Source organism: Anopheles arabiensis, chromosome 3, assembly GCF_016920715.1.
Source record: "Anopheles arabiensis isolate DONGOLA chromosome 3, AaraD3, whole genome shotgun sequence".
In the NCBI taxonomy this organism is placed as follows: Eukaryota; Metazoa; Arthropoda; class Insecta; order Diptera; family Culicidae; genus Anopheles; species Anopheles arabiensis.
In genome coordinates this window covers 86,038,142-86,054,545 of record NC_053518.1, presented here as the reverse complement: position 1 = coordinate 86,054,545, position 16,404 = coordinate 86,038,142, and the positions used below count along the sequence as shown (strand labels likewise).

Here is a 16,404-nt window from a genome sequence, read left to right as displayed (position 1 = left end):
AGTCCCCCCAACTCTCGTGCGCTATCTTATCATATTTGTTATCTTTTTTTTGTACCAAAAAAAGACAGTAAGAGAATGTAAAAAAGCAGCAACAGTAATTCACAAGGGCCATAATAGCTTTACCTGTAACGGTGCAACCCTCCCATCCACTGCTGATGGTGGTGGGCGATATCGATTTGCTGGTTAAACGGTTCATATTTTATGTGACGGGAAATTAGTAGGCGGAAATCCTTTTTTTGCACAATTTTTAAACACACATACACACACACTCAGAGGGAGAAAATGTTGTTTTTTCCACAATTGCGTTTTTGCTTAAGCACCTCGATTAAAAGACTTTACTCAATTTTAGAGACTGTTGAAGGAAGTTGTAATTGTAATTTTTCACGACACACAGGTGCAAATTGCACCACACACACAGCCACACACAACAAGCTGCACCAAATCACTAAACTGTGGTCCTTTTTCACACCTTTCCATCGCCTCCGTTTTAACTGCGCCGGGACCCGGGGTTCCACCAACAACTATGGCCAACACTTTACTGCCCGTTTTTCCGGTTAGATAAGGGAAAACTCACACACACTCTCGCTGGTCAGAAGAAAAAGGGAGCCCAAACACTTTCTTGGGACGTTTTCATTCACTGTGTGAAAATTCATCCTCCCACCACTAACCCACCACTAACCCGGGGTCCGTGCTGGTGCTGCTGCTGGGACCCAGGGCGGCTGGGACCGTGTTTTGGGACCGAAGCGAATACCCGCACTGTTGTTGTGTGTATCTGCCTTATTAGTGGGACCAAATTTTAACGCATACACACACACACACACACACATGGACGTACCTTTTCCGGCAATAGCACGGGAAGCAATAACAATAACAAAACTCCCCCCACAACGAGAGATACACATATACACACACACAGCCCGTGTTGTATGTTTGGGAAATGGCGTCTCAAGTTCAATGTCAAGCCAAACACACTTACATGCGCCGACTCGGTCGCTCTGTGGGTGAAGGAGGGAGAGTGGAGGAAAAAGTGGGGGGGGGCTTTATGTTCGCTCATTTCTTCTCAGAGCGAACGGTGTGTTTTGACCAGCGAGTGAAGCATCCCCCCTTTATCACCCTTTCTAGGGTTCTAGGGGTGCTTTGCCTTTCCAGCCTGGAGAAGAGGAGCAGAAAGAGTTGCTCCTCTTCTAACGGTTGAGAGCGAGAGTGAGAGAATTTTTTAACTGTCCAGTGCCCACTCAGCAACGTAGAGGGAAAGGAACGGGCTGATCATTAGGGAAACGAAGTGTTAGACGAGAGAGAACAAAACAGAGATTTTTGTGTGTGTGCCTATTGCCTTTTGGGGTGGTTAGAGCGTTGGGGAAGAGTGTGGTGGGGTTGCACTATAGGGTAAATGAGAGATTCTGAATTTATCAAATCAAAGAAATAATTTAAAAAAAGTATAACAGTTATTTTGGGGTCTTATTAGTAGTTCAGGCCATTTCCCCTACAATCCGAGAGATGGCGCCACTGTATTCCATGATCAGTAATAGTACACTTCAATCCAAAAGTTTAAATACCAAATACTGCAGTAAATTTAACAAAATTTACCAGTTTTGCCATCCAAAAGCTGAAAACATACTAGGTCGACCTTTACCCTATTCAACGATCTTCTTGTGTCTTGTTGTTACTCATTGTAGAACTTCCTAAATTTATACTAAAATCAAATGCATTTGCATACTTTCTTCTAAATAAATATTAATTTTATTTCTCAATTGGTAACTAAAATTCGTAAAAATTACTTTCAGAGCATTTTTATGTTTTGAAAATTAAAACGAAACATCAAAAGAATTTTCCAACCCAAATTGGATGTCGGCAAGTGTAATACGTTTTTGATAATAAGAAGATACTTCCAAAGGAATACAACCCGTCCCCGCTAATCGTCTTAGGTTTTATAAATTTATGTAATATTTTGTATCTAAATAGTTTCAGCGAATTTTCATGGTATTTATTATACCCAGAATTTCGTGTTAGCTGTTCATCTTTCAAAATGAGCACTTCAGTCGTTAGCTACTGTTCACTAAATTATTGACTGTGCAGTGCGAAATAACTAATTTTAGCATAATTCTTCTACATAGTTTCCTTGTCTGAACAAAAAGCTTGTTTTATAGGCAAAAAATAATGAAAAGTAGACAAACATTTGAAGCAAAAGTCGGTGATTGATTTATTTGTTTTTAATTTCAAACTATTTGATAATAATATTTAAAAAGTTGTTAGGGTTGTTGATTCTTTAAACCTCGGCTAATCGACATTGCAGTAGCGTCTGCAGAGTTTAGTGTCTTAGGACCAGCTTTTCCATTAATATGGTAGAGGTCGCCAGCGTATGATCTAGGTCCTATTCCGAAGTAGAGGAGTATTTAATATTGGGTACTGTATTGTGATGTTGTTAATAGCATTCTCCAGTGAAGGAGTAGTTCAACTCTCATTTATGACCACCAGCTGTAGCCCACCGTGCACAAAACGGCGAGAACGAAATGGATGTTTTACGTTCCCATGACGTCATAGCGATACGTTGACCGCTTCCAGCAAAGCACCGTTGGGAGGGAGGAATGTAACATGGTTAAAATATTGTACCCGAGGTTATAAATTTAAAATTTCCTCACTTTATAATTTATTGTGCCCGTTTTTACTCAAATTCACAGTTCATTGGTTCAAATTTTCCATTTCAATAATTGAACCCCTGCTGAGAGAAGGCTCTACATTCTCTCACCCCAAAACTACATCGTTACGTGCGGAGAAGAGAGTATGTGTGTGAGAAATTGCAACTGCATTCTCTTTCTCCCCCTCTCTCTCTCTCTCTCTCTCTCTCTCTCTCTCTCTCTCTCTCTCTCTCTTTGCCACGCATCAAATGCATCAAAAGAGCAGAAATGCATTTTCACCTCCCTCTCCCCCCGGAGGAGAACCAGGGCATACAGAAATCGAATCCATTTGCTGTGCTGTGCTGGAAGCACCGGGCAATGCAAGTTACAGCGGGAGCGCAGTGCAACAACGATGAAGTCATGCCCCCAGGGCAGGCTCTCACTACTTCCACATCCACTTCCTGCTGCTGATGTCGATGTATTTTTCTGCAACGCAATAAAATTTACACCACACCAACCGCCATTAAACACTGCCATCATTACGGACGAACACCACGAACAGTTGTGCTGTACCGGCCGGCATGTCTCGTTGGAATGGCGCGGTGGTGGATGGGTAGAATTTAGACTAATAGGAGACATGTGTTGAATTAATCGATAGGGAAAGTGTGGTTCATTAATAGCTTTCATCTAATTTCTTGATTATCAACACTCTTAATTGTAGATTGGCCGGTGTATGTGTGATTTGAAGGTCATATTTTCTAATCGGTCCTGGTCGTGAGTTTATGCAGACATGCTCCGTTCAACATGGGCAACATTACATTACATCCAGAACCCTCCATCAATTGCATCGGAAAATCTAGAACAATCGTTCCTTGTACCCCTTGTCTGCCAGATGAAATCGAAATGCACTTGCGCTTGTGATGTTAAAACATAGAGACAGAGACAGAGAGAGAACCAGAGAGAAGGAGAAGCATAAGACGACGTCGAATCAAAACAAACTTTTTATTTCAATGCCATGTTTGCACGTCGGAGTTTGCCTTTGCGCTGCAGAGATATATTTCCAGCACCGTTTTCCCCAAGTTTTCTCATTGCCCAGTACTTCGTGTTTCGTATTATGGGAGAACTTCGAGAGAGTGTCTACCTTTCCGGCGACGCCGTTTTCTTTAAACGCGCGTAATGTGGGTTACGACGCAGGGCGCGAGAGAGTCAGCGCAAAAAGTTTCATGTTTTTTGTTTGTATTTTTATAAAAACGTGTTCGATAGCATTGAAAGGCGAGATTTGCTTGATATATGTTCGCCAGCCAGAGAAGAATGAGAGAAACAGGGGCCAGTGGTTGTTAAGTGATGCGAGGAATTAAAGTAACTTTAAAACCCGGGTGGGGCATTGATAAAATGGCAATAGGAGATGCTATATGAAATGCCTTTTTACTGCTTTAATATACTTTTAGACCACTCTGTCACTTCTTCGGAGACTTGCCAGCAGATGGCGCTACGATCTTTAAAGCGGTAGTACTTGATCAATCGTATCCAGGTGGCTAATCAATCGTATCCAGGTCAGAATTCATCTGATTCAGATGCTTAAAACTCGGGTTGAACTGTATGCGAGTAACTCAAGTCATCTACTTCACTTCAGTATTTCCCATAACATGAAGTGTTCGTTCCCGATGAAAAAAAAAAGATTTTAACACCGTCAAGGTATCAGTACTTGTAGCAATACAACTTTCAGTTGTTGAAGAAGAATACTGGTGGTCTTCCGAGGACGAAGACATCAAGATGATTTTTAACACGTACAAAACATACCTTTGGAGGTTACCTTCGGCAGTAATAGCAGGTTTGGGGTATAGATACTTCGAGGCTTGAAATGCATGCTTCTTCTCCTGGTTGACCTTTACTGAAGGACGTTACATCCGGTATTGTATTTATTGTGGTGCGAACAATCAATCCTTATATAAATGATACGGCCAACCAGGCCGTCCTTATGAGAAATAAAAAAAAATCAATCCTTATAGATTATTTTGGGAATTTATGTGACAATACACTACGAACCAAATCATTCAACCAATTGTGACAGTTTTAGAGAAGCTCTGAATATACTAAAGCATTTGTTGAATTCAACATGACCACCATATGTGAAACCTTCTTGAATATCGTTTAGACTAGAGTTAGCTTTTGAACAGAATTCGTTCAATTCAACATATCTACTGCAAAAGGCAAACGTTTACATTTGACTAAGGTGCTAAACTTAGTGAGCAAGCATTCTATAACTGGGGTTTTTTCCCTGCATAGATGATACAAATTCCAAAACAAAACATTAAAAACCACCGACGTGTGTTGGCATGGCTCAAGGACGCGCAAAATAAATTAACAAGACTTATCTCATGTTGCCTCTATTTCATAAGCACCACACTTTGCCCAACAACGTTTCTTCAGTTCTGTAGTTTTCTCTATCTCAAAACCAACCTCAAGTTCTTCGGGTCGTCTTTCGTGCGAAGTAATCCTTTAACCTTTCCACCTTCACTTTTCCTCCAGCCAACCACCCAACAACCTGTGTCTGTGTCCCCCCCCATGGGGCTCCCCCTTGAAACATCCTTGGAAGAAAATGCGGACATTTCAGTGTGTCCTCGTTATCGCTCACACTTCTAGAGATGTGATCCATGATTCTCTCTCGCTCTCTCACTATGTCCTTTGCTCTTTGGCGCACATTTCACGACCGAGTGTGCCATAAACCATAATTTTACCACCGTGAGTAGGTGAAAGTGATAGCATTGCCCTTGGACGAAATGCGAGCTAGACCATTTGCCATTTTCCACACGCCAGCTGTAACAGTGGGAGGAAGCGAGACAGAAAAAAGAGAATGTCTGATGTGGAGTAGAGCAAGAAAGAAGAAAAGGTAAACATTTCCCGGACTTGCGTGTGGGCGAGACTTTTCTCAAAGAACTTGCGTCGTTTGCATTGTTCGGAGGTGGTGGAATTGCTCTTTAATGCCAGAGGACAGCCATTCTCCGAAAATAAAACAGCAACATGAATAATTTAGTGGCAAGATGCGGAGGCCCTAAAGTGTTATTACTTTATGATTTTAATGTTTTTATTTGAAGCGGTTTTAATGAAGCGGTTTCGTGTAGCTACAGACATTCAGACAAATTATGTGTTACAGGGAGGAAACTAAAGAAACTATCACTGCTTTCGATCACTTAAAGATATCCGCTACAACACATAATCTTTACACAAAAACGCGTAAAGAATGTAATTTCCTCCAAAAAAGACGCACAGATTTGCGCGTGGAACTGTTTGCCGCATCCGGTGAAAGGGACACAACACCTGGACGCGGGGCGTGTATGCCAATACCTTTCGATCGGTAGACAGGGCAGGCACTTCATTTACACCAAAACGGTCGCAGCATCCGGTCACAGCAAATCATGGCCAGATACGAGCCCGATCGCGCCTGCCTGATCATTCGTGTTGAGCAAACCGTTTGGTGGTGATGGCTGAAGTGAAACAGTTTGAGGGCCTTTACCTTTCATATCCCGTCCTGTGTTGTGTGTCTTTACGTGGTCGCCTTCTCTCCTTCTTGATTTGGCTCAATCTCCAGCCGAAGCCCCCAATACGCATTGGCCGAGCGAACAGGCCCGGAACGTATCGGTTTCAGTTGCCAATTTTGAGCTGCTTCCTCCCGTTCCGAACTGTGTCATGATCATGCACACGACTGGATTGACACAGCATCAACCACAGTGGGTGACGAAATAAGTCACCTCTTGTGTGCACTATTTATGATCTCTTGAGGATGATTGTGGATTGTGTGTAATTTAATGAAAACGTGAATGTCTTTTCTGTTTGACATTTTATCATTAAGCGATTAAAATGAGCTGTTAAATTTTTTTCTCCAAAAGTTGTATTATTCATACTAATGAGAATACAGGTTTTTTTAAATTATATTCTAAGGTGCACATCATTTCACACCAACTATACGTTGATTTTCAACAGCTGCCATTTGACATTTTATTCACAATTAAATTTCACTTCTTACACATGATTTTCAACACACCCTGAAGAACTGTCACACTGAATCCAGCATGAAGCGTGACGAAAATCATATAGAAGAATTAAAATTTTATTGGAATGCAAATATAACACGTGACAGCTGTTGAAAAACATCTTGCAAGTGGTGAATACAGGGTTCTCCATGTCACTTTCGAATGTAAACATTTTTTTCCTCCGCGTGCAATCAGTTATTCCACATCATTCTGATCTATCAATTTCATCATAATATTTTTAAATTCTTGAGTATTTATAATTTTCGGCTTCAAATCACGGCGAAAAAACGATGACAGTAACCTGTTGAAGTGTTGAAAATCATGCTGAAAGCATTAAAATGTATTCTGATGGATATTAAATAACTGAAACTAACTTGGAAACCCCTTTAATGCTGTTGCACATTGGAGATTGGCTTGGAAACCCCTGTAAGATTACATAAAATATCGCAAATTGTAAAATGAATATACAGTGTTTTCCAAATCATTTTCCTATGTGCATCCAAGATGTTTTTCAACAGCTGTAAAATGGTTTAATTTGTCTTAAAATGAAATTTCAGTTTCCAAACATGATTTTCAACACATCACAGATAGCTGTCAAACTCAATCCAGCTTGAGACGTGTTGAAAATCATGCTGTAGAAATTAAAAATTATGATGTTGGAAATGAAATATCAGATTGGTGTGGATTAACATCTTGCACGCGGGTAAACAACAACGTTTACATTCGAAGCTGACTTAGAAACCCCTGTAAATATCCCAAACAAGTAAATTAAAGTTAATTAAGCGTGAAACTTAAACAGAAAAATAATTCAAAAATAATTGGGCTTCATTATTTATATTCAGTTTACTGTAACGTTTTGACGTACGTGTTGAATCATATCAATTGCCGGCTATTCTGAAATTATCGATATGTTTTCCACACTTTACTTTCGTGTGGTAACTGATGAATTAGTCTTACTTCTTACTTTTTTAACATTTTGATTATCAAAACTAGTAATTGCAAACTTTTCTACGTACTAATACTTAATATTTCAATTGTTTTAATGTTGTTGACAAAATTTGCAGCATATTGTAGATGCATGGTGTGAAGAGCTGAGAAAAAAGAGAAGACCCCAGACCAGACTGCCGGCCAATTCATTACGTACGGTGGGCCCCACCATCCCAACGATGATGACCGTGTCGCGTTGGTGCGTTGGTGCTGTTCGATTTGAAGACGTGAGCGAGAAGTTCCAAGGAGAAGGAAGGATGGCGAAGGAAGCGCTCGGTCATCAATGTGCCGGGTTTCGTGTCTTTGCGGGGTGTGTGTGTATGTGGTTGAGTTTTTTTGTTTCTATTTTGGGGAGGATGTAAACTGGTTATGCTTTTTCGGTTGTTCGTTGTTGTTAATGGTTCTTGTGGCTTGCCTGTGGTTACTACCACCGTTCGGACGCCGGTGTCTGTGTGCGTCTGGTAGAGGCCTTTCCACACGTAGTGGCCCCATTGGAGCCCGATGGTGTTTTTTGTGTGGTTTCGGTTTCGGTCACACCTACATACAACATTGACGAGAGAACGAGAGAGCGAGAGATAGAGAAGGCAGCCAGCCCGAGGCCATACACGAAAGAGCCTCGGCCATCATCACATGCCCGGCGTTGGTCAATTTCGGTTCGATCGTGTTCCATTTGCAAAGCCTGAACCGAATTATTGTGCACCAGCGAAATATCTGGGAATGATGGGGTGTTCCACCACCGCCGACACCACCACGGACGGAGCCGTCAAATATGCTGACCTATGGTGGTTATTTTTTCATTCATTCCTTGTCTTGCCCGTTGTTGTCTCGGTATGCGCCGGTATGTGTGTGTATGTGTGCATAAAATCGCGGAACGCAGTTTTGCGTCTCCTTGCTTTTGCCTGTCCCTTGTGTGCCTGTCTTGTCTTATTTTCGGGTGTTCTTTTTTCTTTGCCATTTTCGTCACGAAAAGAAACCGGGCCAGCAAAAGAAAAAAATAGGGGGCACCCGCACGCACACGCACACGTTTTTAGTGCAAGCGCACAAACACAAGCCGTTATCTCATCTGTCTGCGCTGCTGGTGGGGTGGGTTGACGCGAACCGGCAACAAATTGTGGGGGGAATCTTTTGGCCAGCCCGAACATGATCGTACATGATCATGCTGCTGCTGCTGCTGGCCAAGAAGGGAACAAAACGTAAGCGGTGTTCCGCACCGTGGGGATAAAGGAAGAAGAAATCCTGCTCCATCGATCGATTGGAGATCGTCGATCGAAGACGTTTCACTGTACGTCTCCTTGTCTGTGTGTGTGTATTTATGTACACTAAAAGCCTCGTAATTTGGAGATACCCATTCCTTAGGCCTCTTTTAACTTTCCAACACCAAGCATTATGCTGCTCTCTGTATGCCATGATGCACCTTCCATCTGTCCTTCTTGGTGGCTATTTTTAAGCACACTCGCAACCTCCATCCCAAAAAAGGGGTCATTATTAAACAGGAGCTATAATTAAAGAGGGAGGGATACGTTTCCCTGCTTTGGCAAATAAATGCGCTCCAGCATCCATAACGCTTGCGATTTTTGTTCCTTGCCTTTTTACTTTCATAGCTCGTCAGGGACAGAGAGTTGGACAGGAGTTGGCGAATATGATTTCCTATTGTTTGTTAAAATAAATTATTCAACTATTTTGGAACACATGACTTACCACAAACATTTCATGTTATGCACTAGAACTATACTATAAATTAGTGTAGTGCGCCATCTGTGATGATTTTGTGGAAGTACACCAACGTGGTGTTTTGAACTGCCGAATATCCGAGCAAAGTGGATACAATTAATGCTGCTTCTATACATTTCAGTGTAATTGTTTCGATTCAAAGACGAACATTACTAGAGTCTTTATGGTGTAATTATAACGCCAAGGTTGTGCCTCATCATTAATGAACGCCATAGTTCAGGAATATTTGTAGAAACGCCATTAAATATCTTCAATTTTAATATGATACAACTTTGACCTTGAAATAACAGAACTGTTAAGAACGTTTTTTTCTGTTTCTAGGTCTTATAAGGGTCTAATCACAAAGCTGCGCTCTAGGATCTAGTGTTCGGTAAATCTGATTCAGAATCTCGGTTGAAATGATGCATGAATCTCTAAAGATTCGATACAAGATTCGAATCACTCATCCCTGAAGCTTCATATGAATGCACTCCAACGAAAGATTCATAAAACCTAACACTACTAGGCTCACCAACAAAGCTTTTTACAAAGCTACATGAGATATGAGGTATAACATTTAGGTTATGAATAGTCTTTGAAAGACTTTTGACGTCGCATCAAAATAAAAAAGTGGCCAGACATCATTAATTACTCTGCACATTGCAATCAAACGAACAACTGAGCGTCAAAGTTCGTTTTACGGCAAGCTTTGGCGGCAACATTAAGCAAAGGATGCAGGTTACTAACAGTTAGTAGCAGTTTTAGTTATAGTTGGACCTCATTTCTATCAGGAAATGAGAACAACTTTCTGACCAGTGTTGTTTCAAATCAAGTTTTTGATCGTGGTCTCTGTCATTATTCTAGAATTAGCATCGCAGATGCTAGATAAGTTCACCATTCTATATTATGGTCGATAAATTCACCATTATCTTGACAAATCTTGCTCAAATCAAATCAAATATATCTTGCTTTGCAGCTTAGAAATACAAAAACAAAACAATTTGTTAGTGTTTGCTGGATATTACAATCTAATCTTTGTAGAATTGGATTCTAGGAATGAAGTTTATTGACAAAATGGCGGTTTTATGGCGGGACTTTTATTTCAATGGGACTATTCAAAAGCATATGGTACATTCAGGATCATAAGAAAACGTCATTTTAATGGAACAATTGTGCTACCAATAATAACAATAGTTCACAATCCACCCTTGGCCTATGAGTGAGTTAAAAAGGCCAATGATAATTCACTCCAAACCCCAATAAAACCCTATGACATCTTTTAATTGTCCTGCCCAAAATTGCTAGCTTAAATATGTCACAGCTTCATGTATTTAAACCTTCGGCCAGATGCCAGCAGCAGTAGCATCCGTCAGAGCTGCTGCTGTGTGTCTAAGAGCTTGAAGGTTCTCCCAAGAATAAGGGTGGTCGGTGGTGGGGGAGGGTTGACTGTCTTCTCCAGCCATACCCATGGAACAAGGTCGTGGAAATGGGCCACCAAGGTCGGACTCTGTGTGCGCCAGACCACCCACCCACCCACAGTATGTGTGCCTCCTCTGTGGACGAACATTTACGTGCGAGAGAATGCGACGATGCAGAGCAGCGAGAGAAACCTGAACCAAAGTTTCAGGTCACAGACAAAACATCAGGAAAGGCAGCGCAAGAACAAGTCTGCTTTTTCCTCAGGATGGAATGAAATTAAAAGTTTAGTGTTTTTCACTTTTCTTGTCCGCTATTTTGTTACTATTTTGATGGTGGAAAACCTTTTTCCGTGTTATCGAAACACACAATTTCAAATCATCATCGGTATTTACGTTTTTGTCGTCGTTTTTTGTGTGGCCAACTTTCGATAACGGCAAACCCCTCACAGACCCGATAACTGATAAGCGTCATAAGTGAGGCAGTTTAGGCACAGGCACAAGACGATAACAGCATTTGAACATTGTGCAGTTTCTCTTTGTTCGAGTGTAGTTTATAAAAGTTTTATTGTTTGTATTTTAGAGTGAATTTTTAAAGGAAATATTACGTTGTTCTTATGAATGCAAAGTAACATAAATTCGGAAAAAATAATCCACAAAGAAATATTTATACTATTGTCAATAACAATAAAAGAAGAATGCAATTTTAGTCGAATATTTGGTCATTTTTATGAAACGATTTTCCTTAATTAAACCTTGTTTTAGCATAATCTCTTCTGAAGGTCATAATAACCAGACAGGACACTTGCTAGACAACCCAAATTATACTTCTCCCACTTACCTGTGGCACGATGGCAGCGAACAGAACGATTGTTGGCCTTGCGCTGGTGCTCACTTTGATAAAAACTTTTCACAAAACTCACGACACACAGACACACGCACTGCACAATTCGTTGAAATATTAAATTGATAAAGAAAGGATTTTGTTGTTGTTGTTGTGGTTTGCACTTTCCTTTAAATCGCTCACGTCACAAGTATTTCACTAATTTTCACACCTTCATCAAGGGGGAGCTTCTTGCACTGTAAAACTTGACGCGATTATTTAACACAAAATGAACACACCACACGCGGGCAAAAATATCACTCATTACACATTTTTAGTGTAGTAAAAATCAAAGAAGAAAAAAAAACACGCACAAATGAAACTTTGCAGAAAAAAGAAACCTGATTAGGATTATCGAACGATTGCACACTCTTATCGCCGGCCGTTTTGTGTGGTAATTTTTGCACGATAAACACACTTTCACGGCACACGAACTCACACACACATACACACAATCATGTGAGAATATTTCACACACACACACTTACACTGAACAATCAAACAAACCAACACACCTGTACCTGTGGGGAGGTATCAAGAGAAAAATGCATTCTTATAGGAAAACAGAACGATTCAGCAACGGTTTAAATATTGAACATTCCTCAATCGCTTCACGGGTGCAACTAATTAATAGCTTCGTGTGCGTTTGTGTGTGTGTGTGTTTGTTGGCTTGGATGGATACGTAATTGTTGCACTTTTCCCACACACAACAGCCTCGCTTTGGTTCGGTTTGTGCGGTGTGTTGTTCCATTGCTATGGCGGTATGATAAGAATTTTCTTAAATTTTCTTCCCGTTCTTTTTCACCGTTTTGGAGGCAATGAAATGAACAAAATCCGGTTCAATGAGAGTGCAATTTACCGTGGCAGAAAGAAGCCATTTCAATTTTGATCAGCAAAAACCATGTTTAACGAAATTCATTGTAATCAACACAAGATAACGAACTGCTCCCATTGACTTTAAATGCTTTTATCTGGTGTCCCAGGTGTCTTTCGCTCTTCTCTGATCGTTTCTTGATACCAGAAAACATCACACACCAAACTTCACTCTCTAAATCTAGCCGATCCATCGAATTCTCTCGGCCTCAACCTCAACCAAGAGCCGCGTGGTGGACGTGGAACCGATGGGGAATCGCCACAACACATATATTCACCATGGGGGCAACAAACTGAAAGAACCTTCACGCGTTTGGGGATCGAGACGTCGTCGTCTTCATGCGCCCCGGCACACCAAACTGCACACAAATGCATCCCAAAGCGCAACGTGCATGCGAAAGATGTGCGAAAAGATGTGCACGCGTAATACAAAAGGAAAAACGCAGCAAGCAACGAGCGACGGACGAGCACATATGCAAAACGAAAGTACCAACACACACAAAAAGGTCGCACAAGATCCCGCGAAACACAACACACACACAAATAGAGAGGGGGGAAAGAACGCGAACTGCACCAGCAGCATGCCGGTACGATATGGGAGGAGGCTGACGGGACGGGTTACAGCTCCTCATTCCTCTCTTTTGCTCGTTCAAATTCAACCCCAACAATGCAACAACACCGATGGGGTGATCATAAAGGAGGGGGGGGGGATCTGACTCGCGCGGGAAATGGCCTTCGGGGCACAAAAACAATCGACAACGGAGGCGATACATACACACTCTACCAACGTTGCGCTGGATGCAGTTTGGCGTACGTGCGAAAACGCAACGCGCCGCGCCGCTCGCCGACTGATGACGCAGTTGGTGCACGAATCCGAGAAACGGTCACAAAAATATCCCACCCCAAAGCGCGCCCGCAACACAGCACCACACTAAGCAGCACACACGCGTACCGGCGACGGCAACCGAACAACGGCGAATGATGAGCGGCGATATCTCCCGGTCCTGGTCCGGGGGCATGACGTTCGGGCCGTGGTTGTTGATTCGCGCTCACGCCGCTCCACCCGTGAGACGAGACGATTCTGCACGAGCCCTTCCTCTTCCCTTCCCGCGCCCCCAACAAGCGGAGCGGTGCTTTAAGTGAGAGAGTTCGAGCCATTCTCTCTCTCTCCCTCTCTGAGTTGGGCTCACCAACCCTCCCCCAAAACCGGCAAGACGCAATGCAACATAAAAAAAAGAAAAACAACCCCTCCGCGATGTTCCACCAACCACCCACCTAACAACCCTCTCATTCTCTCTCTCTGTGTTCTCTTCTTTCGCGCACCCCATTTTCGCACCGGAGGGTTTTTTTTTTGGTGCTTGTTGCTTTTATGTTGCTTTTCGTGATCACGGTTGTTGCCGTTGTTGTTGTTGTGGGGTTTGATTGCTTGAATGCTGCGCGCGGTTGTTGCTGGATGCTTCCTCATCACAATGGGAAAATGCAACAAGTACTGCAGATGATTTGAGTTGACCGTTGGCTTCTGCTGGCAGTGGCTGAAAATAGCAACGAGAGTTATGTTACGCATTTTATTACATTGACGCTGTGTGACTGAAAGAGGGTGGTGGGGGGATGAAAGAGAAAGTTCAGTTGAAAATGTTTAAGTTAGGGGTTTTTGTGTGTGTATGTGAAGGCATTGTGGAAGTGGAGAAAGAATAATTGTATCTAAATTTATGCAATTTATGACTTTACTGGGTCATTTTGAATGTTTAATTACATATTTTCTTTCTTTCTACTTCTATTGCCAATATTTTTAGTACTTACAAATCACTCTACTCTATTAGTATCATCATATTGCATACCTTTAAGTCAAGAGCATACTGTTTCCAGTGATTTCGCCTGACGGTATACTCAGAGCGCCTGAAGGTATGCAAACTAAGGTATTTGCCTGATGTTATGCAACGTTATTAAATAAGCTTTTTAAGCATTTTTTTTAGTAAAGGAATTAAAAACTACAGATACAAAATGGTCAATAAAAAACGGTTCCTAACCGCATTTGAGCCTACAATCGGGTGGGTGAAACAATTTCGATTACAGGCGGTCCCCGAGATACACGGTACCTCTCATACGCGGATTCGGAGATACGCGGTTTTCTAAATTTGACAATTCTTTGAGCAAATTGAACTGATTTGACACATCAATTGCAAATTGCCAAATAATTTCCGTTTTGATCGAATGTTAAAAACTATTTCAAAAGGTTTATAACAGTTATATTCAGTCAGAATCATATTAAATAATTCATAAAGTGACCAAAACCACCCCCTACTTACAAAATTACACGAAAATTTGTGATATTTTAGCTGAAAATCACGAGATTCGACTTACGCGGAAATTCGAGATACGCGGTATTTTGCGGCCGTTTTCGGTCCCCATTAACCGTGTATCTCGGGGACCGCCTGTACAAGGTTTTCTTGGTGCATTGCTGTGAGACACTTCATTGACTCTTTCATACGTGAAATGAACTTCATGTAATAGGAATTGGACTCTATGATAATAGGATGATAACAGGATCAGGCACCCTTGTTGGACAAATCCAATAGGAATTTCCAAGGAGCCTGTTCAAAAAGCGTGTCCTAGAGTCCAATTTCCAACTTGTGAAGTTCACTTCCATTAGGAAATGTCCGACAACTATGAGAAGTCCTGGAAACCCTTATAAGGGTTTATCCATTGATTACGTTACACTGGTGCGGCCCGTGCTAGGAAAGGGAGGATAACCGGGGCTCCACAAGTCGCAGGCTAGCGTTCCTCTCCGTTTGTTTTTGTGTGGAAAATTTGACAGTACGGTACGCTACACGAGCCCGTTAGGTGTGGAGAGCATTTATCATATGCCAATGTAATTTATCGCTTATTTATCGCAACAATAAACAAACAATATTTGACGGTACGGCTGATTTTCTATTATGACCTTTGACTCGAGATACGGTAATTCTTGGACGACTTCAAAAGTGTGTTCACCTATCCGTACGTTCTCTTAATATATACTTTTGCTGTGCAGTAAACGACCTCCAAAAACATGATAAAATCCAACTATGAACCTAAAATTGGGAAATTCTATAACTTTTTAATCTGTTTAAATTAAAAGCTTGAAGAGCTGGACAGCTGGAAGATTTGGAACCATACAAAAAATAGGATATCGTAATTAATGGATGACCCCTGTCAAGCCTCTTTTTGGGTCATCGGCAACGGTACGGATAGTGTTATAGCTCCATAGAGTATGATTTTATTCGTATTCGAATTTAATAGTTTGTGCTTATTCTTACAAAATCTGCAAGGAAAAATCGCGCACGACGATGAGATGAAATTATTTCCCAAATTATAACCCATCAATTTTACAACCATGCTTCCTACAATTTCCCCTAAATTGAATACAATTCAATACAATTTCAGTCTAAATTCCTACGATGAAAGCAACAAGAACGTCCATCATATGTATGCCTATGAAGATCTCACATGAAACCTGGAAGAAAATAGTACTATCAGATATTAATAAGATTAACTTACCTGTCATACTCTCTTTCTATTCTTTTGGTGTACATATGAAATTCTTCTTACTTACTTACTTATCCGGCGCTACAACCGCTTTGCGGTCTTGGCCTGCCTCAGTCCGTTATCCCGGCCTTAATGGCGGACGCCTCCACGCCATCTTGCCACCTCCGATTGGGCCTATCACGCCTCCTTTGTCCTTGTGGACGGCCTAAAAAGACTTTACGGGCTGGGTCGTCCGTTTCCATGCGTACAACATGACCAGCCCACCGGAGCCTGGCGAGCTTTATACGCTGTACGACAGTGAGGTCGCCGTACATCTCGTATAGCTCGTCATTATAGCGGCTCCTCCATTGTCCTTCCACACATAC

General features: G+C 41.7%; 1 protein-coding gene across 7 annotated transcripts in view; it reads right to left on the bottom strand.

The window, feature by feature from the left end:
- The window catches only part of LOC120903739 (protein argonaute-2), a 38,290-nt gene extending 24,794 nt beyond the window's left edge, over positions 1-13,496 (bottom strand). For 3 of the 7 annotated variants that reach the window (XM_040313336.1, XM_040313341.1, XM_040313344.1), the window contains exon 1: positions 11,600-12,123. The gene's annotated coding sequence lies outside the window, so the exon portion shown is untranslated. The other 4 variants (XM_040313337.1, XM_040313338.1, XM_040313339.1 and 1 more) reach the window with 4 other exon arrangements.
- Positions 13,497-16,404: the final 2,908 nt, after the last annotated feature.